The 25,292-nt window shown below is 46.4% G+C and overlaps 1 protein-coding gene across 2 annotated transcripts in view; it reads right to left on the bottom strand.

Annotated features, from left to right (window-relative positions):
- The window catches only part of FAM168A (family with sequence similarity 168 member A), a 128,855-nt gene extending 104,042 nt beyond the window's left edge, over positions 1-24,813 (bottom strand). For both annotated transcript variants that reach the window (XM_041420858.1, XM_041420860.1), the window contains exons 1-2: positions 24,765-24,813; positions 4,020-4,102 (exon numbers count right to left, since the gene is read on the bottom strand). The gene's annotated coding sequence lies outside the window, so the exon portion shown is untranslated. The remainder of the gene's footprint in view (positions 1-4,019; positions 4,103-24,764) is intronic.
- Positions 24,814-25,292: the final 479 nt, after the last annotated feature.

The raw sequence follows: 25,292 nt of genomic DNA, 5'->3' as shown, positions 1-25,292 counted from the left end.
TATGCAAAAGCCATAACTCCTATGGAGCCAACCATTTCACGCTGGAAGCCCTGCAATTCATTTTTTAAATGGTTTGCCAATCAGGTTATTATGTTCAAGCTAAGGGAGGAAAAAACCCTATAGAAAGACTTTTCATGGGGAAAGCATTCCGCTTAGGATTTTCCTTGTCTTCCTGTGCCAAATTGGCAGGAGAGCTGTATAATTACAGAGCTTTTACAAACAAAATTAATGTACAGCAAGTCTGTACATGGCCACCCTCCCATCCATGGATTTTATGGAGAACAGAGCAAAAGGATGCCAGTTTTATTTCACTGTGAAACCACTCTCCCAAAACAGGAGTGTTTTTAAGTAAAATCTCTGTGTGGTACCACAGACTGTAGTCCCCTCTTTTAAAAGGCAGGCAAACTTCACAAGAGCCACAGAGAACAGGGACAGCATCCCTCAGATCTGTGTTCCCACACAGGGATCAGGATGCCCAGGAGTGGCATCAACCCATGAGATGTGGCCATAGAGACAGAAGAAGGGCAATTATGGAAGTTGTTAAACATAAAACCTTATTTTCTTATCTGACTGACCAGGAGACCCTATTTTTTAGACTGAAATATAACCAGATACATGTGCCAAAAACCAAGTCTCAAAAAAAGACACCTTATTATATATTAAAGGTTTATTTCTCTTTATTATAGCAGCACATCAGTCCCCCTAAGATCCACAAGCAGCTTCCAAGAATCCTCTGCTGCTGTCACAAATGTTCATTCTGTGGATCCTAATTTCTCTTTGTTTTTCCTGTCACATTCAATATATCTCCAGTTCATAAATTATAGACTTGCCTGATTTCCCTAACATCACCCAGGAGTCTACAGTAATTCAGGAGCCCAGCAGATGCTGGGGAGCTCCAAGTCCTGGATGCTGAGACTCCTTCAGGATGAGAACAGACTAAGGCACGTAATTCCCTCCTGACTGAGCTGGCCACATTCCTTTCCCTTATTTTTCCTCCAAAATTCCACTGCTAGCAGTTCACTCTCGAGGTGCTGAGGAGATGAAGATGACACACGTGTGTGGTCCCAGACCTGCTGGCACAGGATCCATAGGATACCTCCAACACCGTGCCAAACCACTTCACTCCATCCAACCACTGCTCCTGAAAGCTGAGCAGGGCAGGGGACACTCCTGAAGGCCAGGGCCATCCAGAGGGACCTACACGAGATTGAGGAGCAGGAGATTCGAGGGGATAATGAGGTTCAACAAGTGCTGCACTGTGTTGGGGTACAAGAACAAACTGGGAGGAGAAGTCATTGAGAACAGCCCTGTGAAGAAGGATTTGGGGGTGCTGGGAGATGAAAAGGCACTGGACCCCCAAGTGTGGCCTTGGAGGAGCCAATAATAAAGAGGGAGAGAGACTATTTACAAGGGCCTGGAAAAACAGGACACAGGGAATGCCTTCCCACTGTCAGAAGGTAGGGATAGATGGGATGTTGGGAAGCAATTCCTCCCTGTGAGGATGGCACAGGGTGCCCAGAGCAGCTGTGGCTGCCCCTGGATCCCTGGAAGTGTCCAAGGCCAGGCTGGACAGGGCTTGGAGAAACCCAGGATAGTGGAAGGGGGTTTTAAGGTCCCTCTCATACCAAACCATGCTGGGATTCTGTGACATGATTCAATAATTCCCTATTTCCCTGCAACATGAGACACATCCCCACTTGCTCCAGAGTCACAACCCAGATTTTTGTTTTTTGGAAACAGAGCAAGAGCTGTCATGTCAGCAGCACCCCCACAACACTGGAATCATTGAAGAATTTACTCAGTGACCTTTCAGCAGCAGATAAACACATACACTCCTTAAACATTAACTCCTTCCAAACCCATATTCATTTCAGCATTTTTTGGACACTGACACACATTTAATTTAGAGCAACAAACGTCAAAAACATTCCACTGCTTTCTTCAGCCTGTGAGAAGCTCAGCACAGCAATTAAACCACACGTGTGGAGTTAAACACAAGCTCTAGAGCTGCTGCACCGACAGCTTCTCTCCAGCTCTTCATGGTCCTTTACCATTGTAAGAGGCTTTGGGGTTTTTTTGTTTTGGATGGTTTAAGTCATCTTATATATACTTCCTTGGCAGTTCTCTTGGGGGGAGGGAAACAATTTTTTAAGAGGATTTTAAATTATTTTAATCTGAAGAGCATTTATAAACATTTCCCAGTATACAGCAAGAACAATCTGTTGTTGGTGGTACATTAATCCTGGCGAGGACTTGAAGGGCAGAAACACAATGGGGTGAAATTGTTACAGATAGCCTCGGGGTTATTCCAATACTTGAACAACTGGAATAATGGGGTGGAATTAAAAACACGGGCCCAAGCTTTGGAAACGCCTCACGGTAAGATCACGGTGCCCAAAAAGAGGAACATAAAACTGTTGAAGAGGAGACACTTGTGGAAATTAAAAATGAGCCTTGTAGAAGCACAAGAAGTGCTTCTAGCCCAGATGGAAAAACCATCCATCCTTTTCCACTCAAAAAAAATAATAACCAGCAGGAAAAATTATCTTTCTTCCATTTGGACAAGTAAAATTTCACAAGGTTACTGTAGAGAACAACCCAGAACTGGCAAAATGGAAGAGAGGAGAGATAATCTAATGGGCCTTTTCTATCTAATTTTTATGATTCTTATGAAAAATGACCTGAATAAGTGAAGTTATTTGCCCTTGTCCTCTTTGTTCATATTGGATTTAGTCATGAGGGAAATCCTGCCAAGGATAGTATGTTTTACTCAATTTACTACCCTTTGTGATTGCTCTATAAAATATTGGATACATGATAGGAAAGGTTATGGAGGTTCAGGGCGGGGGTTTTTGCAATGGAAAAAGAAGGAACACATTGAACACTTGCTGGCAGTAAAAATTAAGACAACAAGAACTGGTGGAATTTTCTGAGGAGAATGTTTGAGTCCATGTTCAAAGGATTGTATTTAACCCGAATACGGTATAACTTAAAAAAAATAGCAATTGAGTATTAAACAAACAGCCTCTTGCAACATTTCAGTTCCAAGTAGGTCACAAATAACACTGGAATAACTCAGAAGCTCCATCTCTCTGCTGCACAAACTCTGTAATTGCCAGAAGCTGAGGTTTCCTTTGAATTCCCAGTATTTATTATCCTGCTACTTTCGGACTCTCGCCGTTAATCATACGGTTGCACTGCTCCCGCTTTACAGCAGAAGGCAAGAAACCAGAACCTGCTCTTCCAGGCTTTGCATTTGGTGTGGCTAACACTGAGCTGGGAGTCCCCTTTGCTGTGGAACCCACCCCCAGCCCCAGCATCTGTGCTGAGAGAACCTGGGTCACGCTCGGCGCAGCCCCTGAGCCATAAAAAAACACGGAGAAGTCTGGCAAAGCCCAGGTGCAGCCGGTCACCAGCACTACCAACCCCTTCTCGGGGACTCCAGCACGCTGAGGTTGTTTTCCTAAAGCTATAAAGGCCAGCCATAATGATGCAGGATCTGTTAAATCCTGGGAATGCACTGTGTTGAAAGATTCCAGGGAGAAGTTGGGGCATTCCTCCCTTACCATTCAATCCTACCCCAAAACCAAGAGCCTGGGAACTTGCAGCTGCACCGGATTGTAATAAGTGGTGTCAAAAATTCCAAGCAAATGAGTACCACATGTCTGGGAAGCAGGCCCTTTTCCTGGGCTGACCTTGGAGGCTGAAGGGCTGCCCCTTTCCTGACAAAAGGATTGCAGGAAGAGAAACATCCCGAGTGCCGCCATGTAACCACACGGGTGAGATCCTGCAGCCCTTTGCCACAGAGAGCACGAGTCGAGGCTTTGGGAGGAGATCAGATCCCATTCCTCAGGAGCTTCCCCAAAAGCTGAATGGACTCCCACAGAGTGGGTCTTGTTCCCTCACAGGCTTCGGGTTTTTATGGGGGATTCCATAAATCACTGCTGCTATAGCATCCCCTATGGATTTTCTTGGAATGGATGCTGGGAGACAAAGGCAGAACAGAAGCCCTGACTCACCTTGTGGAGGGTGGATTTTTTGCTGCCATTGGAAAGATGGACATGCTCCTCTCCAGCTGTGTCAGACATGAGCATCAGAAGGCCTGGAAATTATACATGTTACTCCTTAACCTCGTTCACAGCAAGGTCCTCCTGACCCTTTACTTGGGATTAAATTACACACATTTACAAAAACTAATTGTCTACAACGCATTCCAATTACAAGTCTAATTAGACTTATCTAACTGTTGCCTGACTGACTTGGTCTGGAATCAAACCATGCTTTTTGCTTTATTCTTTATTAAATTGGGCTGAAAGGCTTTCTGGAGCTCTGGAAGTTCAGAAATAGATAAAATAGAAGCATCTGAGGACTGAGCAGATAAAAGGCCAGGCCAACACAGAAGAGCTTTCCAAGCACACATCAGAAGGATCCATCAGGATTTAAAAAATCTTGGACTCAATATCTTTACTTTTGTTTCCAAAAGACCAAAAGAACAAAAATGCTCAGTCCCAAGCTTCAGGAGGGTGTCTCATCCAAACAGAGGATTATGTCAGTCCCTCCTGATCTTGAAACATATAAATCCATTTTACACTACTTTCCTTTTGGAGGCACTGAACAAGTCTATCAAAACCTTGCAGTTATGTATTAAGGCAATAATTACAATCAAACAAGCATGTCTCAATGGGTTTAAAGCAATATGGACCACTGTGCTCAAAGGACAGCAATCAATGACTCCACATCCAGCTGGCAGCCAGAAACAAGGAAAACAGGGCTGGAACTTGGGCTTCTCTTGTCCAAAACCACCATGGATTACTTGAGTAACAGCACAGGCTGGTGTGAAGAGGAATCACAGGATGGTTTGGGTTGGAAGGGACCCTAAAGACTGTCAGAACTCCAGCCTGGCCTTGGGCACTGCCAGGGATCCAGGGGCAGCCCCAGCTGCTCTGGGTAACCTGTGCCAGGGCCTCCCCACCCTCACAGCCAGGAATTCCTTCCCAATATCTCACCTAACCCTGCCCCCCTCTGGCAGTGAGATGCCATTCTCTGTGTCCTGTCCCTCCATCTCTTGTCCCAAGTCCTTCTCCAGCTCTCCTGGAGCCCCTTTGGGCAGGGGAGGGATCTGTCTGGCCAGTCAAGGGAAGTCATTAATGCCCCAAACTGCAGACAGCACGGGACTTGGGAAAACCAGGTGAGAAAGCTGGACTTCTTTGATCTGGCAAGGAGGAGACTAGAGCCAACCTAAGCCCAGGCTGCAGCTCCCTAAACAGCAGCTACAAAGGTGTCAGTCAGAGACTGTGAGCTCTGCAGGAGCCTCTTCTCAGGCAGCCCACAGCATCTTGCCCACCGTGCTCAGTGCTCAGGATCAGCCCAAAAATCAGACTAAGCCAAGGGAGGAAGGGATGCCACTCCCTCTTAGTCTGGTGCATGGACTATGCCCAAGTGAACATCAGCTATGCCCCATCAGAGCAGCCTCAGCAATTAACACCCTCTTCTCACCCATCAGTTCCTCGTGACAGAGTTCATCCCGTAAGGAATCACAGCGTGCATTTGATTTTCTGCTCAGAATTTGCACCATCTAATTTACTCACGATTAGCATAGATGATCTAATATTCCTTTCTGATCTTAATTCCCACCAAACCCATCAGATTCAATCTCCCTTTTTTTGTACACAGACTACAAAAGCTCGAGTCATTACAATTCCTACCCGGTTCCACACTGGTGTAAACGAGAGAATGAGACCCTTAAATTTCCAAAGAGCTTGAAGGCAGCGTTGCATTAATGAACCTCCTGGAACAACCATGTGTCTGTGCAGAAGAATGTCAGCTACTTGCATGGCAGCCTTTGAAGGTCTCTCCAAGGAGGAAACGAGCCATCAGCCCGGACAAATTCCCCAGCTGGGTTTTGATGGATCACAAGACAAACAGATCCCTACAAAGAGACGCTGAAATTGTTTTACAAGGCCTGGTACCCCCGACCTCAGCCCTACTCTGTCCTGCTCCACTCACACAGCCTGAGAAAAGCCCCTTCAGGTGGGCACACTTGGACTTGGGGAAGCAGAATGGTTGTGACAAAATCCAAGCACCAAGAGAGCACTTCAATATCTGGGTAGAAAAAGGGGGAAAAAAGCAACATGGTTCAAGTGAGTGATTCCATGTTTATTTATCTTCCACACCAAACAAGCTGAGACAGTTTCACACCTTATACTTACTGAAACAGTCTGAAAGAGGGACTGGGGACAGGGGATGGAGGGACAGGACACAGGGAATGGCTCCCACTGCCAGAGGGCAGGGATGGATGGGATATTGGGAATTAGGAATTGAGGGTGGGCAGGCCCACAGCTGGGGCTGCCCTGGATCCCTGGCAGTGCCCAAGGCCAGGCTGGACAGGGCTTGGAGCAGCCTGGGACAGTGGAAGGTGTCCCTGCCATGGCAGGGGGTGGCACTGGGTGGGCTTTAAGGTGCCTTCCAACCCAAACCATTCTGGATTCTGTGAGAACACCTGTCAGATCAATGCTGCTGCTGACATCCCAGCCTGTTCCGGGAGAAATCCGTTGCTTTTCTCAGGAATTCATCAAGTGGAAAGCTGTTCTATGAACACAAACACTTGTGCACCCCACTCTTAATCTGAATTCCAGTTTCCAAGGGAGGTCTGACATTAGTTCCTAGCACACATCACCACTGAAACGTATCATTCTTTGTTTCCTACGCAATAAAAAATTAAACAAAGACTCTCAAATTACTAATTAGATGCCATTGCTTAAATAAGTGTGCACAGAAGCAGTGGCCAAAATAAAGGAGTTCTAATTTTAATGAAAGGACAGCAGTGCACAAGTGATATTTGACCAAGCAGGGAGGAGAAATTTCTTTGAGGAGAATGATAGCACAATTTTTTAAAAAACCCCAAGTTTATAATCAAATGTTTTAAATCAGCAAGCTGGGATTCTTGACTTAAATACAATTTAAATCAGCAATAGATTTAAAAAATGGATTTAAAACTAGAAGTAGTTACATGAAATAACCATTTCTTCTCCTGGCAGACAAAGCTGCAGGATCCCCTTTGGCAAGAAAATAGGAAATGTTTAGAGAAATTGAGTATTTAAAATAAATTATACCTATTGCAGCTCTTCCTCATATAAAATACAATAATAGTACAAAATATTGTTTAAGAAAAGCAATAAGAGGAAGGCAAAAGCTACCTTAAGTAGGTTGGTAAATGGTAAAATCCAGCTCTCCCACCCTTCCCCACCAGGAATGCAGTCACACGCAGGCTGTGGCTAAACACAGGAATACAACAGGAAAAATTAAACTGGGTGTAACAACAACAAACAGAATGGAAATGGAATCCATTCAGATCCTCCCTCCCACTATCAAATTCCTTGCATGATGACTGTTGGAACGGGCATAAACTCAAAATTCAAAAATCCAGGAGATAAAAGGTGTCGGTTCACTGCCACTCCACCTTTGTAGGACTGTGTAAGGCACTCGAGGAGTTCAGAGCATGATAAAAATCAGCTTTTTTTTCAGCTCTCACCATTACTTTTGAGTGGCACCAATGCCAAACCCCAGAGCTACAAGAGCTTCTGTGCCATATAATCAAGCCCTGCAAAATTTTGATCCAAGAGGCCTGAAAACAGCCTTGCAAGGGAAATATCAATAATTCCTTTCCAGGGACAGGGAAAACAAAAATCCAGACAAACCAGAGATCTTGCTCCAAGTCACACAAGAACTCAGCTCCTGTGTCATGCACAGTCCCTGCTTTTGTCTTTCCCTGTCCTTGATGGCAAGGCATCTCTTGCCATCTCTCCCCCTTAAACCTAAAAAAAATACCTTGGCATGCTGCAAAAGTGTTCATTTCCAAGAGAGAAAAACACAACTTTGCCTTTGACAACTGTTTTTCAGACTGAAATATCCTCTTGAACAAGAGAATTTCCCATACTGGAAAGGTGTGAAAGCTCTCCAGCTTCTCCTTGCCAAGTTTTAATCACTATAATCCAGGACTAACTTCCCAAGCACGGAAAATGGGAAGGTTTTGGGTTTTCCCAGTCCCACAGGGAGTGCTGCTGAGGGATGAATAAAACAGGTCAATTCCTCTGTGGATTTGCAGCATTCCAGCAGCCCCATTCATAATTCATGGTTTTGACACATCTACCTGCTGCTTGGGAAAGATGAGCACACACAAACATGACATGGGCAAGAGCTTTTTCCTTCTTTCACTCTCGTTTCCACTCTCCCAACAGAAAAAAAAAAATTAAAAAATAATAAAAAAGGAATAGGCTGAAGAAGCAGAGTAGGGATTAATCCCAGAAGAATAAATTTATTGCTTCCACACAAGCCCCTGCCTGTCCAGAAGCACACGTGTACGCTCATAGAAAACAAGTCTTACATATTATTTTTGAAGGTTCAACATGGCCGTTTACCTTTGTAATTATCAGTTTGAAGCTGCAGGGAAACAGACATCCCTGGGAAAGGGGACAGAACCCTGGGAAAGGGGACAGAACCCTGGGAAAGGGGATACATCCCTGGGAAACGTAAACAGCCAAGAGTGTTTAGGTGGTTCCAAACTGAATGTTGTCAAACATGGAAAACTTCCTAAATCTAAGTGGGGGAAATTGACAGTGGGAAAGTGCTTAACTTATACAGTCCCAGAATGGCTTGGGTGGGAAGGGACCTTAAAGATCACCCAGCTCCAAGCCCTGCCATGGCAGGGACATCTTCCACCTGTCCAGCCTGGCCTTGGGCACTGCCAGGGATCCAGGGGCAGCCACAGCTGCTCTGGGCACCTGTGCCAGGGACTCAGCATGCCCTCAGGGAAGAATTCCTTCCTAATATCCCATCCATCCCTGCCCTGTGGCAGTGGGAGCCATTCCCTGTGTCCTGTCCCTCCATGCCTTGTCCCCAGTCCCTCTCCAGCTCTCCTGGAGCCCCTTCAGGCCCTGCCAGGGCTCTGAGCTCTCCCTGGAGCCTTCTCCTCTCCAGGTGAGCACCCCCAGCTCTCCCAGCCTGGCTCCAGCCCCCAGAGCATCCCCACGGCATCCTCTGGATCTTTCCAGCAGCTCTGCAGGTGACATCTCACCTGGGCTCAGGGACAGAATCCCGCTCAGCCCAGGCATGGAGGTTTCCAGGTGCCAGTGCACATGGGCAGGGCATGCCCAGCTTTTCCTCCCTCAGCAGCCCAAATCCTTGTCCCCAGGGCTGCTCCCCAGCCGTTCCCTGCCCAGCCTGGCTGTGTGGCTCACGCTGAATTAATTCCAGGAGGGCTCCCTGTGCCCCGAGCAGGCAGCGTGGCCATTAGCACACGATGACAAGCTGGGGCCGTGTCGTGGAACACTCCAGCATGTGGAGTATCATGCATTTAGTTTGCCTGCAATTAAGACCATTTCATTGTCTCATCAGGATCCTTGTGATACCCAATTAAGTAATAACACACGGAAAGTGCTCTTAATTAATGAGGAAAATGCTCTACAAGCTAGACACAGGTGTGTGTATCTCAAGCAGGGCCTGAAACAATTGAACAGATCATTTAATCTTTATTAAAAAAATCCCCACTCAAATTTGTATCTAATTACCTCAATAGCAGGAATCTTCCTGATTTCTTCCAAGGGGGTTAAATTTCTTTGCAATATTCAGCAACCAAGTGGTTTATACAAGACTCAAATTAAAACTGACACTTGGAGTGCAAGAGCGATCACAATTTACACATTGTTATTCTGGGGATGGAACAAATGGGTTTAAACCACCTTTCTCCTTGCAGTGTTTTCACAAAATCAATCTCCTCTACTGATATTGAATAAGCACATTCGTGTTTATTCTTATACCAGCTCTGCTATTTGGGTTGAGCTAAATCAAAGCCCATCCCCACTGTTAGATTAGTCAGGGCAACATCTTTTAAAGAAAGATACTGGAAAAAGGCAGAATATCATCCTAAGTCTCATCCTTACACGCTTCAGTGAACGGAATGGCAAAATTTAACTGCAGGAACCAACATTTCCATCAAGTACAGCAGTTTTGTATCTCAGTTTCTTCAGCAAAGTAAAGTGGACATGTGTCCTTCAATGCCTTAAACACACAGGGCCATTTTACAGAGCTGTATGGGAAATGGTGCAGTCACTGGAGCTGGAGTGGGCAACTTTGATGAGCTTTACCTCCCATTCCCCATTGATTGATTTCAGTGACATTCTGAATCAGTTGGAATTATTCCAGCCACAGTCTTCTACCTCTGGTGAGAATCAAGTATGGAAACAAAGTCCTAAATTCTGACTTCAAGAGCAGGAATTGCAAGGAACATTATTTGCAGGGAGTGAGGCACATGAAAATCTGCCCTTGCCTTTCTCCCCAGATCCTCAGGCACCTTCCCAGGGAGATCAGCCTTCCACCTCCTCAGCTCTTTTCTCCCTGGATAGCAGAAGGAACCAGCTTTCTAGAAACTCAAATCTTATTCACAGCACAATGAAAGTCTTTGATTTTAAAAAAATACTGTAAAAAAAAATTTCAAAGTACCTATCCAGGCTACAGCAGCCTGTCCAAAATCTTCTACAGCAGATCCCTATGGAGAAAGGTTGATAAAGAGGACAGAGCTGTCAACCTGTACTTTCATAACCTCCCACCCTAGTTTTTCATCACAAGGTTCTTCCCTAAGCCCTGCATTTCTTACTTCAGCCGCTCATTTTCAGCTCTTGAAAGTTTTGGTACAAAGGAGCCACAGAGACAATTTTTTCTCTTTGATCAATCACGTCCCACTGTTCAGAAAACAGGCTCCAAACCATTAATCTTGCTTATGTTATCCAAACGCTTGCTAGGATCTCATCTTTCCTATAATTTATTTAGCACTGAGCCCCCTGACAGTACATCTGAGGTATTCTTAGATCACTTCAAACATCAGTCAGGCCAGGAGCTCTGATGGCGAGGCAGAGCTGGCAGGGATGAGTCTGAGATGCAGACAAAGAGCAGCGCACGTGGCACTTCTCCTGGAAATGCCAGGAACAGTGCCCAGCTGTCCCTCGGGGGAGCCTGGCCTCAGGGAGCACAGGGGATCACCTGGAGACATCCAGGTACTACAAGACATCACCTGGAGCCAGAGCATTTCAACAGAGCCTTTGTCTTGCTGCTCGGAGCATTCTTGCTGCATCGTTTTACCTGGTGCTGACATCCACTTAAAACTGAAAAAACTTAAGCATTTTATAAAGTTTCCCCTAGTTATTTTCCCAGGATGCAGTAGCCAGAGGTGAACACTTGGGATGGGGTTGATTTGGGGAGAAAGGAAGTTTATAGATGGTTTGCATACAGCAATTATAGGGGTGGTGCACTGCACAAACCCCTCCCTCAACTGCTCTGTGTGGAGACCCACCAGACAAACATCACATTCCCAACCAGCCCAGGCTTCCACAGGTATTTTACAGCTTTGAGGGATTCTCCCATATAATGAGGAAGCTGGGGAGAAAAGGAGGCTCAGGGGGAACCTTCTGGCACTGCACAGGAGAGCAGAGCCAGGTGGGTCGGGCTGTGCTCCCAGGGAACAGGGACAGGATGAGAGGAAACAGCCCCAAGCTGAGCCAGGGGAGGTTTAGATTGGATATTGTGAATATTCTGTCCTGGAAAGGGCTGTCCAGCCATGGCACAGCTGCCCAGGGCAGTGAGTCCCCATCCCTGGAGGGATTTAAAGCTGTGTGGATGTGGCACTTGGGGACAAGGGGCAGTGGGGGCCTTGGCAGTGCTGAGGAATGGTTGGATTTGATGGTCTTGGAGGGCTTTTCCAACCTTAACAATTCTGTGATTCTATATAAGGGAATACATTTATCATATAAATAGAAATCTTTTTAACCTTCACTCCCAGCAATCCAATTGCATTCCCATATTCACCACGTGCTCCACAACATTTTTGGGCTTGTCTCCAGCTCCAGTTAATTTGAGCTGTATCCCAAACCCACCCTTCCCACTGTGCCATCCTCCACAGAAGTGTTTAACTAGAACAGGGATGTGATTTTAATGTGAAAGCTGGCCCATAAAATAAAAACTATTGCTTCAGTCAGCAAACTCCATCAGCCCCTCACACAGCCCCTGAGCCATGGCCAGGGGTTAGTGGTGCCTGGTGCCTTCCTGCAATCCTTCCTGCCTGGGAAGAAAATCCTGCTCAGTTTCTTCGTTTAAATGTCACCCACAGCCAGCCTAATCCTTGACAAAAACATGCAGTGGTCACACAAAAAGTGGTCCATTTTAGGGATGGGAAATGCTCTTTTCCTTGGACCATTCATCCCAAAAGGCAGTTCACCTTTAAAGGGTTCTCCCTTTAAAATCTCCTGGGATGCATGGGAGGGCACTCAGTGCCTGGAATTTTCTCTGGGATGCTCCTGCAGTCAGACTCTCCCTCTGATAAGCCAACCAGACTTAGCTCTGTGCTTCTCTGTGTGTGTTTTTTCTAGTCCTCAGACTATTTTTGCGTTTCTTCCGTTCCCCTACAACTTATCCAGGAGCTATTTCAGGATGCTGAAATGGAAATCATACTCAGGAAAGTCACAAGCACCAAATACAGAAATGAAATCTGCTCTCTTCTAAATATTTTCTTGCTCGCACACCTAAAAATTTAAAAAAAAAAATTAAATTGGATTTAAATTGCCTTTTTTGTTGCTGCATCCCTGCTGGTGTTTACACCCACCTGCTCTGTAATCCCTTTGAGCACCACTGCTCATAAAACAACTTTCTCAGAGCCCCTTTAGGCTCTGGAAACCTCCCTGGAATCTTCTCCTCTCCAGTCTCCCAAAATCCTGTTGCATCCACTGCTGGATCATTGGAACCCTTCTAAAACCCATCCACTTGACCACAATAACCCATTTTTAATATGATTAATACAATATTTATTTGCTAACATCCTGCCAATTTTCTCCATCAGAATATCACTCAGAATATCATAAAATGCCTCCCAGGTCACAATTTAAACAAGAGCTTCCCTGGATCCATCCCAGAGGTTTCAGCAGGACCAGGGTGAGTTCTCAGTGCTGCTGCTCTCCTTTGAGCTACTTAATTGAAAACAGTAATTTAAGCACAGTCAACTCGATTTAATTTGCTAGTGATGACAAAAACTGGCAACCCATTTAGGCATTATTAACTTAAAATTAAGTTGGAATTAACTTGGCTGTAAGCAGGAAGCAGATCTGCTCTAACAGGACTGAGTTCAAGTCTTTAAGCACTCCTTTATTCATTGGGGTTTGGCTGTCTCTGGGTGTTCTTACATTTTTAAAAGAGGTTTATTGTGGACAGGGCAGAATCCTGGGTGGGTCAGTTGAAATAAATAGCCTTTGGAAAATGGATTTCCACAACTTTCCTGATCTATGGATTTAAAGAGACACAAGTTTTGAGAAACTAAGCAGCCCAAAGTGAAAATCCACGTAAGGACACAACGGTGTCTTTAACCTCTAATAATGGCTTCTCAACCATTCTGTAAAGACTGTACTCAGAAATAAAGCTCAGATAATCTGGGATGATGGACATGAAACAAAATATTTTAATTTTCCACTTTATTTTAGCATGTGAGAGCAAAATTGTGAGAGTTTGCTAATAATGTGCATTACTGACCCAGTGCCAAGCAGGAGTAAATTATCCCTGTGTAGAAGAATCCCTCTAAGATGAAACACTGAAGGAAAAGCAATTTTAATGGATCAGCTCGATTTTTCAAGGCATTTTGGGAAACAAAACTGGCTTTGAAAATAATGTACCTACACACATTTTTCTTCTGAAATTAGAGTGACACAGTTATCTTGAAAAAAACTATTTTTAAAGGCTTCCAGCTCTCTAACTTCCCTGGGTTATCTGGTAACACTCTGCCTTCACTTCCCAGTGTTAATTGGGTTTGTTCCTGCACTCCTGCGTGTTGCCTACAAACACAAAAATGAACCAAATCAGGCAGAAACCATCAGGGTTAATTATAATCAGCACCAAAATCTCGAGTGCTATTTGTGGCAGCAGTGGATTTTTATCTGAGTATGAGCCACTCAGTAAAACAAACACAGAAGGGAACTCAGCAACTGTGTCCCTACGGATTCAGGTGCTTTTTGGGAAGGTTCAAAACATAGTCTCTGAATCCTCTGTGCAGAGTCTCTGTTTGCCCAATTTTTGGGGTTTTTTTTACTGTATCCAGCTACTTGAAAGGAATGTGAAATGCCTAGGGGTTTTATAACCTCTCATGCTGCTGATCCTTCCTACTGTTACCGCTCTGGCAGGAAACACAACTCCCAGAAAACCGCTCCAATTAAAACAGATTTCCGCTCCCTGCACCAGGAATAGACCCTGGATACTCCCAGTAACTCTAAAATGGATACTCCCATTAAGTTATTTCAATATAAAAAGATTTGCAGACAGTACTGATAGCCAATGAAGCGTCTTCTTGAGAACACATCTCAAGTAAATTTAATATCTGGGGTTTTTTCCCCTCCCTCTTTACTTAATGGCAATATCCCTAAAAGTACAACAGCTCCTGGTGTCTACCTTGAGGCAGGAAAAGAAACATTGCCCTGTTTTCTCCTCCCTCCATGTTCCATGTTCCTGGAACCCTGCCGGTATCTCCAGAGGGCAGGCGGAAACTAAAAGCCAAAAAATAAGAGATTGTTTTACCCAATGCTCTTCCTTCTATATTTGGGTAAACATAAACACCCACAGAAAGCAAGAAATATGAAAAAATATGAAAAAAATTCATAAGAAGGTAAAAATCATAGAAAGATCAGGTAAAACCTAACCTAAACTGAAGGCACAACTTCCTGCAGGAAGAAAACTCCATGATCCATAAGCCCCGTGGCTTATCCTGATATCCACAAAATCCTGGTAACACCAAGAAAAACATATTCCAGAAGCAACTCCCTCCCTGCCCCAGGAGAAAACTCTGCTGAGGTCCTTTCAGATTTAAAAACAAGATTGCCAACGAAGTAAAGCCCAGCTAATCCTGACTGCCAGCACGGTCCTGGGGAGAGAGGTCTCACACGGAGAGAAGATTCAAACCAAGATTTGCACAGATCAAAGGCAGCAGCCTGAGCTGCAGACCTGTCCCCACAGCCCTGATGTCACACAAGACACATTTCCATGTGGCAGGGATCAACTGGCTCTGAAACCTGTCTAAGACTTTAAATAAAGGGTACAAAAAAGGAGCCCAAGCACAACCTTCCCATTTCTGCATGTGGCAGAGAAAGGGGGGAATTTGTCACTACAGCATCCTCCAAGACTTCATTTATCTGTCTCTGCAAGTACAGACACTGCCAACCCTTTTTGCCCCATTCCAAACGGGAAACTGAGGCACTGCTTATGCAGTTTGGGACCTGGAGGGAAATTTGGGGCATGGAAAGAAGCAGGTGCCAGTCTTCCACCACTGGATTGCCAGCAAATTATGAGCCACAATACAAAATGTTGGAGATTTGGGATTTCTGGCAGGGAGATCTCCCCTGAATTAAGAAGTCCAGCAGGAGGCTGAAAATTCATCCCAAAAAAATCTCCACTGAAGACAAAATGATTCTGTTACGTGGAATTTGGTTAAAGCCCACAGCACTGGCCACAAGAAGAGGGAAAAAAGCTTCCCAAGGGCTGAACATAAACATGGAACGTCAGGCTTTGTGTCAGGAGAAGGGGAAAACACACAAACTGCAGGGAACGGGATGGAACACTCAAGTCAAGTGCCAGGAACGTCAGTGAAGACATCAGGAAAGCAGGAGAAAGTCGAGGACATCCAGGGAAACACCCACAGTGAAAGTCACACTAAACTCCACGTGTGTCTGTAGTGCTGGCAGGAAAAAACGAGCTTGGATTATGGAGAAAAATTGTTTCCTGCTGCTTTCTCCAGCCTGTGCTCAGAAAATCCAGCCTCTGTGAACATGCTTTGTGGATCAGCACGATGGTCTCCAAGAAATAGCTGGCTGCCATGGATTGATTTCCTCTTCCCACAGACGAGCACCAACACTGGCTGATGACTGTGGCCACAAGAAGCAACTGCATCAGCTGGAGCCAAGCAGGTGAGGAAAGATCTCAGGGATCCTGGAAAAGAGCTCCAGGGGAAAGTCTAAGTCAAGGTTTGGCAGTCTCCACACGCTGCCATGCCAGGCTTTTCCTTCCCACTGGCTGGAGGGTGCCAAGAGAGGAGCTGGTAGGAGCTGCCTCCCAAAGCAGCAGGAATCTGCTTCCAAGCAGGACAGCGGCTTTTGCCGAGCCTGGAGCTCAGGGAGAGGCAGGAACTGCAAGCTGCAAATTCCTCAAAGGCAGTGCCTCCAAATGCCAACGCTGTTTGCTCCACGCTGCATCCACAGGCTCCTTGCACAGGGATGCATCCAGTACCAGATGTGAGGGAAGGCCCCAAAAAAATCCTGGAATTGAGCAAGGCTGCACGAGTGATGAGAGAATGTTTGGATTTGAGTGATGGAGCAATATTGGAGGGAAGGGAGAGACCACGAATTGCAGAGCCAGCATCTTTCCAACTAATAAGACACCTTCCCAGATGAAACTGCTGATGCATCCAGGAAAGGCACAAGCTGAACACGGGAGAAGGACACTTAGAAGGGGAAATGAGGCACAAAGTCAGACAAGACTGTTCACAAAAAAAAAAATATATTTCTGTTGCTATATGTGGATGTAGGGAGTCTGGATAACAAGCAGGAACAAATGAAATCCTGGCCAGCAGGAAAGAAAAATAAGAGCATGTGACTGGACTTGAAAATTATTAGTACTGTGGTGTTCAGATATGAAAGGAAGAGATGGCTGCAATGTATTCCTAGAAAAAAGGTGGGAAGGCTCACCTCTCTGACAGCTATCAACACTGCAGGAAAACTGAATTTCCAGGGCAGAAACTTGCTGTGTTTTAACGGGTGAAGCCAGAAGGATGCTCTGGGAAGCACCAAGACAGGCAGGTGAGTCCACACTGGGGAAAAAAAACCCCATGTGGGGTTGGGGAGGGGACAGGAGGGACACAGAAACTCTCATGCAGCAATTAATTACAAGAGATTAGCTTCCCTAAATCAGAGGTGGCAATTTGTAACACCAAGTAACTGATTTGGGCCTTGTTACAAGCAATAAAGCTGCAGAAATCACTGGACTGGAAGCCTTGACAGTGCAGAAAAAGAACAGACTCGTATTTAAATATATCTCAGTTTAGTAATTCAATTGAGATTGCAAAATGTCTTGATTTCAATAATTTATTTTAACCTGTATGACATTTGTGCTTTTTAGTTATCATCTTAACAAAATATCAACATAATCACAGGCTCACAGAATCATCTGGGTTGGAAAAGACCTTGAAGATATTGAGTCCAACTGCAATGAAAATTGGCATCACTTGATTTTCCACAAGTACAAGGCAGCAGAGGAAAAATTAAGGAATTTGCATATAGATGATCCACTCACTGAGTTTCAAAGTGCTTTTGGGATCAAAAAGGAAACTGCTCCAGAGTGAAGTTTGAAAAAGCTTCTGGGGCAAATCAGAGATTGAACTCCCCTCACAATCAATGGGAGGACACCAGAAAGATTATTTAACAATTTACATAAAAGCAAGTACAGCACACAGCCAAAGTGAAACCACGTGGATGAGTCAAGACCAAACTGTGTCAAACCAAGAGAGCCTGGTGAAACCCAATAATGACAAATGTAAGGGCAGGGTGCATTGTACAGGTGGAGAAGTCCCAGCTGGGCTGATGGGCAGGAGAAAACAGCCCTGAGGGGATATTGGATCACAAATGTCAATGGAATTGCCAAAAAAAAAAAAAAAAAAAAGAAAGAAAGAAAGGCAGTTCAGATTGTTTTAAGAGTGCCATGTGGAAACCAGCATTATTTTGTTTTATGCAATGCTGACAAGGCCATGCAGTGCCAAGTATGAGCAGAGAGAGAAGTAAACACACCAGAGTACAGAGGAAATCTGAGGGAATAATAGAGAGATTTGGATACAAAATGATCCATAAGAACACACGAAAGGACCGTGCCAGCCCAGGAACACAAACTGGAGGAGGATCAGAGACAGCAGAAACAAGGGGATGGGTTATTCTGAACAGCAAAGCAAAGCACCTTCAGTTCTCAGAGACCACAGAATCCCAGCATGGCTTGGTCTGGAAGGGACCTTAAAAATCATCCAATCCCATCCCTGCCATGGGCAGGGACACCCTGCACTATCCCAGCTCGCTCCAAGCCCCGTCCAGCCTGGCCTGGAAAAATTCCAGGGATCCAGGGGCAGCCACAGCTTCTCTGGGCACCCTGTGCCAGGGCCTGCCCACCCTGGCAGCCAAGAATTGCTTCCTAAAAGATCTAAGATACTGGAAAAGCTTTTAACCAAATTGGTGAAGCGCTCACTGCCAGCTTCCTGAGCAGGCTGGCACCTCTGAGACTGGAAGACTTTAAGGAAAAATTAGAAATACATTCTTTAAGGATGCTCTAGGGACACTTTAGCTTGCCTCGAGGAGTGAATGGACTGGAAGGTAGCCCAAGGTCTCTACCAGCTCTGCATTCCAGTATGGAATGATGCCCCAGAAGCCCAGGATGTTTAACCATGGAGTCCTCCAATATTTCAGAGACCACAAGGGCTCATTTGCAATGTTTTTCAGAACGCAGGAGAAAATTTGGAAGACAAACATTTCCAACACAACTACACCAGGAGAGGGCAAAATGACTCAAGTAAACACCAATCTGTTTGCCAGACAGGAGCTCTGGACAAAATAAGGGAAAACTGAATCAGACTGGATCTGGACTTAAAAAGAACGGGAGTGAAATTAATGACAGCCAAGGCAAAGTTATGGAAAATAGGCCTTGTCAAGCAAAGCTGAGGAGATCCATGGTGATAAAGGTAAGTGCTGCAGTGTAACAGGCAATCCTTTGAGGATGACATCCCAGTTAAAAAATTACCACAGGATGTGTCAACAAAGCGGCTGAGCAGACTCAGAGCTGGCCGAGGGACAGATGACTAAAAGCAGCCACCCGTGGAAAATCACCAGCAAAGTGAGCTGCTGTGGGGTTCTGCTGGGCTCCATCCAGAGCCCAGAACCATTCCAGAGGCTCACTGTACACTGGAATCTAGGGAAGAAGATGGGAAAGCCAGAGCCCCTCAGACAGAACCTGCCCTTCCCAGGCAATGCCGTGAGTTTGACTGGACCACAACCAAAGAACATTTGGTAGTGAATTAAGAGTTCCCTCCAAAGGGAAAAAATATTGGATACCAAAGGACCTGTGCATTTAGACAATAACTGGCTTTTGGAAGTAATAGTTAGAAATTAATTGGAGTGACACTTGGACAGGGTGAGGGATGAGGCAGCCACCAGCTCCCTGGGCAATCAGCTGTGCCCGTGTTTTACCACCCAGACTGTAAAAACTTGTTCCTTCTCTCCATGCCCAGTTCTGCCACGCTTGCTGGAGATGTCCCACCCTTCCTGGAATCCCCCAGGGACCCACCCTGTCCCTGGCACCTGCTCCAGCAGCAGCACAGCTTCCCTGGAAAGCAAAGCCACGTGGGCAAGATGCTCCCGGGCTGTTCCGCCGTGTTTGCTTTTCCAAGGGCTCAAATTTTAAATATTTCTTACACAAAGAAATATTTTCTCGAGCTCCCAAATCCATATTAAAAGACTCAGCTATCCAAGAAAGTTCAACAGCTGGGATTTGGATGCTATGGTAGAGGAAAAGAACCCAGCTCTCCAGTTTATGGCACTGCATTTTAAGGCTTGAAAACTTCTGTTGTGAATGCAAGTCAAGTCAAGAGCAAACTGGAAAATATGTGAAAAGCCATCATTTTGTAAAAGCCATTAAAAGTCTCATTAAGTGACACCATACACAGAAAACTGAAGAAAATGATTTGTAGAATAAACTACTACAGAACCAAATGTTTATACAGGGACCTATTCCAAAGTAATTGCATTTGAAATGCTCGCAAGCTTCACACAAAATACTTTTCAGCAGGGGAAAGCCTCTAGAACCTGTCTGTCCATAGAGGCATGGCAACTGTCCTGGGTAAAATGTCATCAGGAACTGCAATGGATGATCTTATTCTGTCCATCAAACCAGCAGGAGAAGGCAGAATCATGGAATTGATGCGAGTGGAAAAGGCCTCAAGGATCACGGGGCCCCCAGCACTGCCAAGGCCACCACGTCCCCAAGTGCCACATCCACGTGGCTTTTCAATCCCTCCCTGGATGGGGACTCCCTTGGGACTGTGGGGACTCTTAGGACCTTGTTTAAAACAACCACAAAAATCCCCTTGTCCATTAAAAAGCGAGTTATTATTGGCTATAAATCCAAGTATAAAGAACTGAATGGAAAATGGGGAAAAAGAAGACCACGCTCAGAACTTCTCACCAGTCTTCAGGATGCATTTTGCAAACTCAGAATGGTAAAACCCACTCGTTATCAAATTTAGGGAGCTGCTATCTAGCAGCAGAGAAAGCAGAAGCTCAAGCACTGTGCTTTAATTTGTGGCAGATAAAGAGATTGATGCCATAAAAGAGGCAAATCTTTTTTATTAAGCTCTACAGCAAATTAGAAGGAAAAACCCTGCGGACCCCGAGATGTTATGGTCTATTTTAACTTTTGCTGCAGTCTGCAATCTTTATCCATTTTATCAAAGAATTAGACATGCCTAGCAGGCATGATGGCATCTATTCTTTCTTTTTTATTTTTTTTTGCCAGTTTAGTACTTTTCCTCTCATAAAATACTCTAAGCTTGTCTCCAGTAATCCTCCCAAATCTCTAACCCTTGCTGAGACAAGGAGGGCAAAAACCATCAGCCTACAAACACACTTCAGCCTTCCTATGGAGAAAGTTACCAGGGCCACGACAAACCCAACTTTTCTGCTCTGACTTCTCATTTCTCCACTCTCCAGCTTTCCATGTGACCCTTTCAGCCAAGGAGAGGAAGGGGAGACAGGGTAAACCACAGACAAATACAAACCAGAGGAGGGGAATGTTTTTTGGGGATTTTTTTTTCAGCTTTTGTAAATCCTGTGATGATAATCTCCTAAATGGTTTGCTGGGGAGCATCAGCAGGCCCACATTTTTTTCCTCCCAGAAAGCACAGAAATTCCTGTGCAGTGCTCAGGGTTTTCTGCACATCCATAGTAAACAAAACCCAGAGGAGCTCTGGAAAAATTATCCAAGTCCCACTCACACTCTAAAAAATCTGTGAGGCTCCGTCATCATCAACAGAAGCTCCTTCCCTATGTGGTTCTTAAAAATAAAGAGCTCCCACAAATTTCAGATCTGCAAATGCTGGATATGCCTTAAAAGCTGGATCTTTGCTGCCTGGGATCCTAATTACAGGCCTGGGATTCCTGCTTCAGATGCCCATGGCACACCTGTCCTCAGCAAAAGAAAATCCTAGCAATTCCCAATTGTTGCTTCCCATTCAAGCTAAAAAACAAACATAAAACCCCACCTCAAGATTATCCACCCAACAAAGCACTGTTAAAGCAGAGCATGACATCAAATATAGATCATGGGCATGTTTCTGGATTGATTTTACATTGATTTTACTCTCTCTCTGCCCAGGTGGACAGGTAGGAAGTGCAATCACATCCTGACTTTCTCCAAAAATCAGGTTTACACAATTTTTACTGGGAAAAAGTTCCCCTTGGCAGGGTGGGCAGGCCCTGGCACAGGGTGCCCAGAGCAGCTGTGGCTGTCCCTGGATCCTGGAATGTCCAAGGCCAGGCTGGACAGGGCTTGGAGCAGCCTGGGACAGTGGCAGTGTCCCTGCCATGGCAGGGGTGGCACTGGATGGGATTTAAGGTCCCTCCCAAGCCAAATCCTTCTGGGATTCTATGAATGTGCATAAATAAACACAGCCCTGCCACTGACATTCTTCCCTGGTATTTAGGGATATCAGTGTTTTTGACACAAAAGTAGGAACAAAGTGATCCAGTTGAGTGGAAGGAACAAGAAGGTGACACAATTTAAACAGCTCTGGAGAACTGTGTCTGTCCAACTGATATTTGAGTCACATGGAAATAATTCCTAAATTTTTTTTCCCTCTTTTAAATAGCCACACAGATTAAGAATCAGTATTTTTAAATTCAGAGACTTAAAAGACCATCAACAGGTAAAAAAGCAGACCAGTGGATTTTATTTGTCACTGAAACAGAAATCTTCATCTGTTCACTGAAGGGATGCACGGCACGAGAATCCAGCAGCACCCAGAGGGACCGAGGGACTGGAATTTGGAACCAGCAAAAAGGAAATACTACAGAGCACGCCAGGAGCTGTTTCCTAGTCAGTCATTCTGGGTGGGATATCCCTACGGACTGAAGGGGAGAAATGAGGGATTTTAAGTAGCAAAGCTGGTGAGGAAGATCAGGGCACAGGCAGGAGGGAGCGAAGCGGGGACAGGAACAGGGAGAGGAACAGGCCCGGCACAAGGAGAGACTTTGGGAATTGCAGAGGAAACAGAAAGTACACGGAGCACTTGTGCTGCGGAAAGGGAAACCGGGGGCCTCTGCAGATCCCATCAGCCCCAAAGGCAGGGCTGGGAGACAAACAGAGCTCCTGGAGGGACGAGGGAGCTCACAGAGGGACACAGCAAAGCCCTGCTTCCCTCCTGGGAACCCCTGGGAGCACGCAGGGCTCCCTGCCAGGAGCTGAGGAGCAAGGCCTGGAGTGCCCGAGCCAGAGGGAATTCTGGCCACAGCTCTGCCAGCAGGTGACATCCCCGCGGCCAGCATCCCACCTCCCTGGCAGGCAGAGCCCTGGAGAAGCTCCCAAGGGAAACTTCCCTTCTTTCAGGAGATTTTAAACGCCCTGGGTTGTTCACCTACTGCAGTGCAGGCTCGCCTGAGTATCCAGCAAGAGCAGAAAGTTCTCCCTAAATCACTGTATCCCGGTTATTCCGCATAAATCTTTGTGCAATTCAGCTTTCTCGCTCCAAGAACAAACTCCAAACGAATTTTGCTTCCAGCCCCTTTGTTCCAGAGGATATATATCTACCTGCCCAAAAAAAAAAAAAGTGTGGCTTTGCTGACAGCCAGGAATTTTAATTAGCTGAAGAATACAGCCCAAACCACCTAGGTTTGGACAGCAACACTTATCCCACCTTCCCTAAAATAAAGCACGGGATTTGGGACAGAAAAATTCCTCCCAAAAACCGTCAGCATTTGCTTTGGTAAATAAAAAATTGGGATGCATAGCAGGGTAAGCTGGTATTTGCAACTTACAGAACACAAGTTAGTCAGAAGGAACACAAATTTAATGCAAAATACACAGTGCTGGTTGATATCAGTCCTTTTAATGACTGGGTATGCATAACAGGAATAAACACACAGATCATACTTGTTGTTTGGGTTTGTTTTTTTTTTCAAATAGACTCAACCACAAGGGTCAGGAGAATCCACGAAACAGTTAAAATTCAGAATCAGAAAGAACTGAAGGAAAAAAAAAAAAAAGAAAAGAAAATAAGCATTTGGCCTCTTCATACTAATTTCCTTTTTCTTTACATTGCTCAACATCGCTCCTCAATTTGAGTTCTAATCAACATCCACTTCACAGCTCACATTTTATGAAATAATGCAGTTGATGCAATCAAGTCCAGCAAAATGTTTCCCTAAAGATGTTTCCATCATTCACATTCCTTAAAAAATACCACACACACACACACACACACCAAAAAAAAAAAAAAGCTCTGACTTCCTCCATCACTATTTAACAGCAAAAATAAACACACCACTGCATCTTAAATCATATTCTGATTAAAACAGAAATAGAATCTTTCTGGGGTTTCTTTCTGCTTAGCACAACACGTCTTTGTCCAGGAGAGGGGGAAAAAAAATACCCTCAACCTGCTCATTTTTCTGCACTTGACAATAATGAGCACCAAATAAATAAAATTCAGCCTATGGAGATACAAACCATAACCCAAAACCCCATCACCATGTGCAGTGGGGGGCAAAAAACGCCCCCAGAACGCAACCCGCTGCAAAACCTCTTTCTGCTAATGAATATTTATTTCATTTCCATACTTCCAGGCTCCCCTGCTTTCTATAAAGGACTGAAACCAAGCTCCTTTTTGGCTTTATTCCCCCCACAATATAGCGATGGACTTCGCTGCCCTGAACGCCACAACGCCAACAACACAGCATTAAAGAGACATTTAAAAAAAGAGGGGGGAGGGAAAGAAAAGGGGGCGGCGTGGGGGAGGAAGAAATAATCCACATTTTCATTAAAAAAAAAAACCCGACCGGAACAGGCATTTTATCCAGGCAGAAAAATCTCAACACCGCCTTGCATTTCCCGACCTGGACGTCCCCGCTTTCATTCCTGTGGATGCTGCGCGCCGGCATCCCCCCGCTCCGCGCAGCCTTTAACCATTTTATGCCCGTTTTGTCCCGTTTTACCCCGGTTTTCCCCCCGTTTCAGAAGCGCCGGAGCCGCAGCCGAGGCCGGCGGGACGGCGCTGCCTCAGCCCGGCCGGAGTTGCCGCGGGCCCCTCAGCGCCCCCGGCAGCGCCGCTCGGGGCCCGCGGGACATTCCGGGGTTCGCCCAGCCCGGGGGCACCCCCAGCCCGGGCATCCCATCCCTGCCCCGGAGCGGGATGAGCCTGGAGCGGGGATGCAGCCCCGCAGGGGACACGGCCCCTGCCCAGGGGGGGACAGCGGGTTTTGGGGGGCACAGCCCGCTGCGGGGACAACAGGCTGCAGCGGGGGGATGGACGGGGACACCGTGTCCCCGGGGGGACACGGGCTCTGCCGGGCTCTCCCCGCCCGGGCTGGGGATGCTGCCCCTCCGCCCCCCTCCATCACCGCCGCTGTCACCCGGGGGTGTCCCCCCTTCCCTTCCCCTCGCCTTACCTGCGGCTGCTCGGGCGGCGGCGGCCCCTGTGCCGGTGCAGCAGCTCTCCCTCTCCTCCTCCTCCTCCTCCTCCTCCTCCTCTTCCCGCTGCTCCCGCAGCCGCCAGCCGGGAATGGGGGGGGTAGGGGGGGGGCAGTACCACCAGCGGGACCGTTACAGTCGCCGCCGCTGCGGGGACTACAGCTCCCGGCGTGCTCCGCGCTCTGCCGCCGCGGCTCGCCGCTGGCCGCCCCGCGCGAGGGGTCATGGGTAGTGTAGTCCGCGCTGCTGGCGGGGGAAGGACATAAGGCGACAGGGCCCGGACGGGCGCGGGGCGTGCTGGGAGGTGTAGTACGGCAGGGGGTAGAGCCGCCCGGCATGGCGGGAGTTGTAGTTCAGCGAGGCATGACGGGACCTGTAGTCCGCGAAGGCCGATGGGCGGCAGAAGGCCGCTGCGGGAATCCCACCGGGATGTGCCAGGTGGGGCTCCACGGCCATCCGCGAGCTGATCCCGGCTCCGGGAGACCCTTCCCGGGTCGCCTGGCGGA

This window comes from Onychostruthus taczanowskii, unplaced genomic scaffold, assembly GCF_017590055.1.
Source record: "Onychostruthus taczanowskii isolate IOZ18803 unplaced genomic scaffold, ASM1759005v1 scaffold67, whole genome shotgun sequence".
Classification (NCBI taxonomy): Eukaryota; Metazoa; Chordata; class Aves; order Passeriformes; family Passeridae; genus Onychostruthus; species Onychostruthus taczanowskii.
Note: the sequence above shows the minus strand (reverse complement) of the source record. Positions and strands in the feature narration are given on the sequence as shown.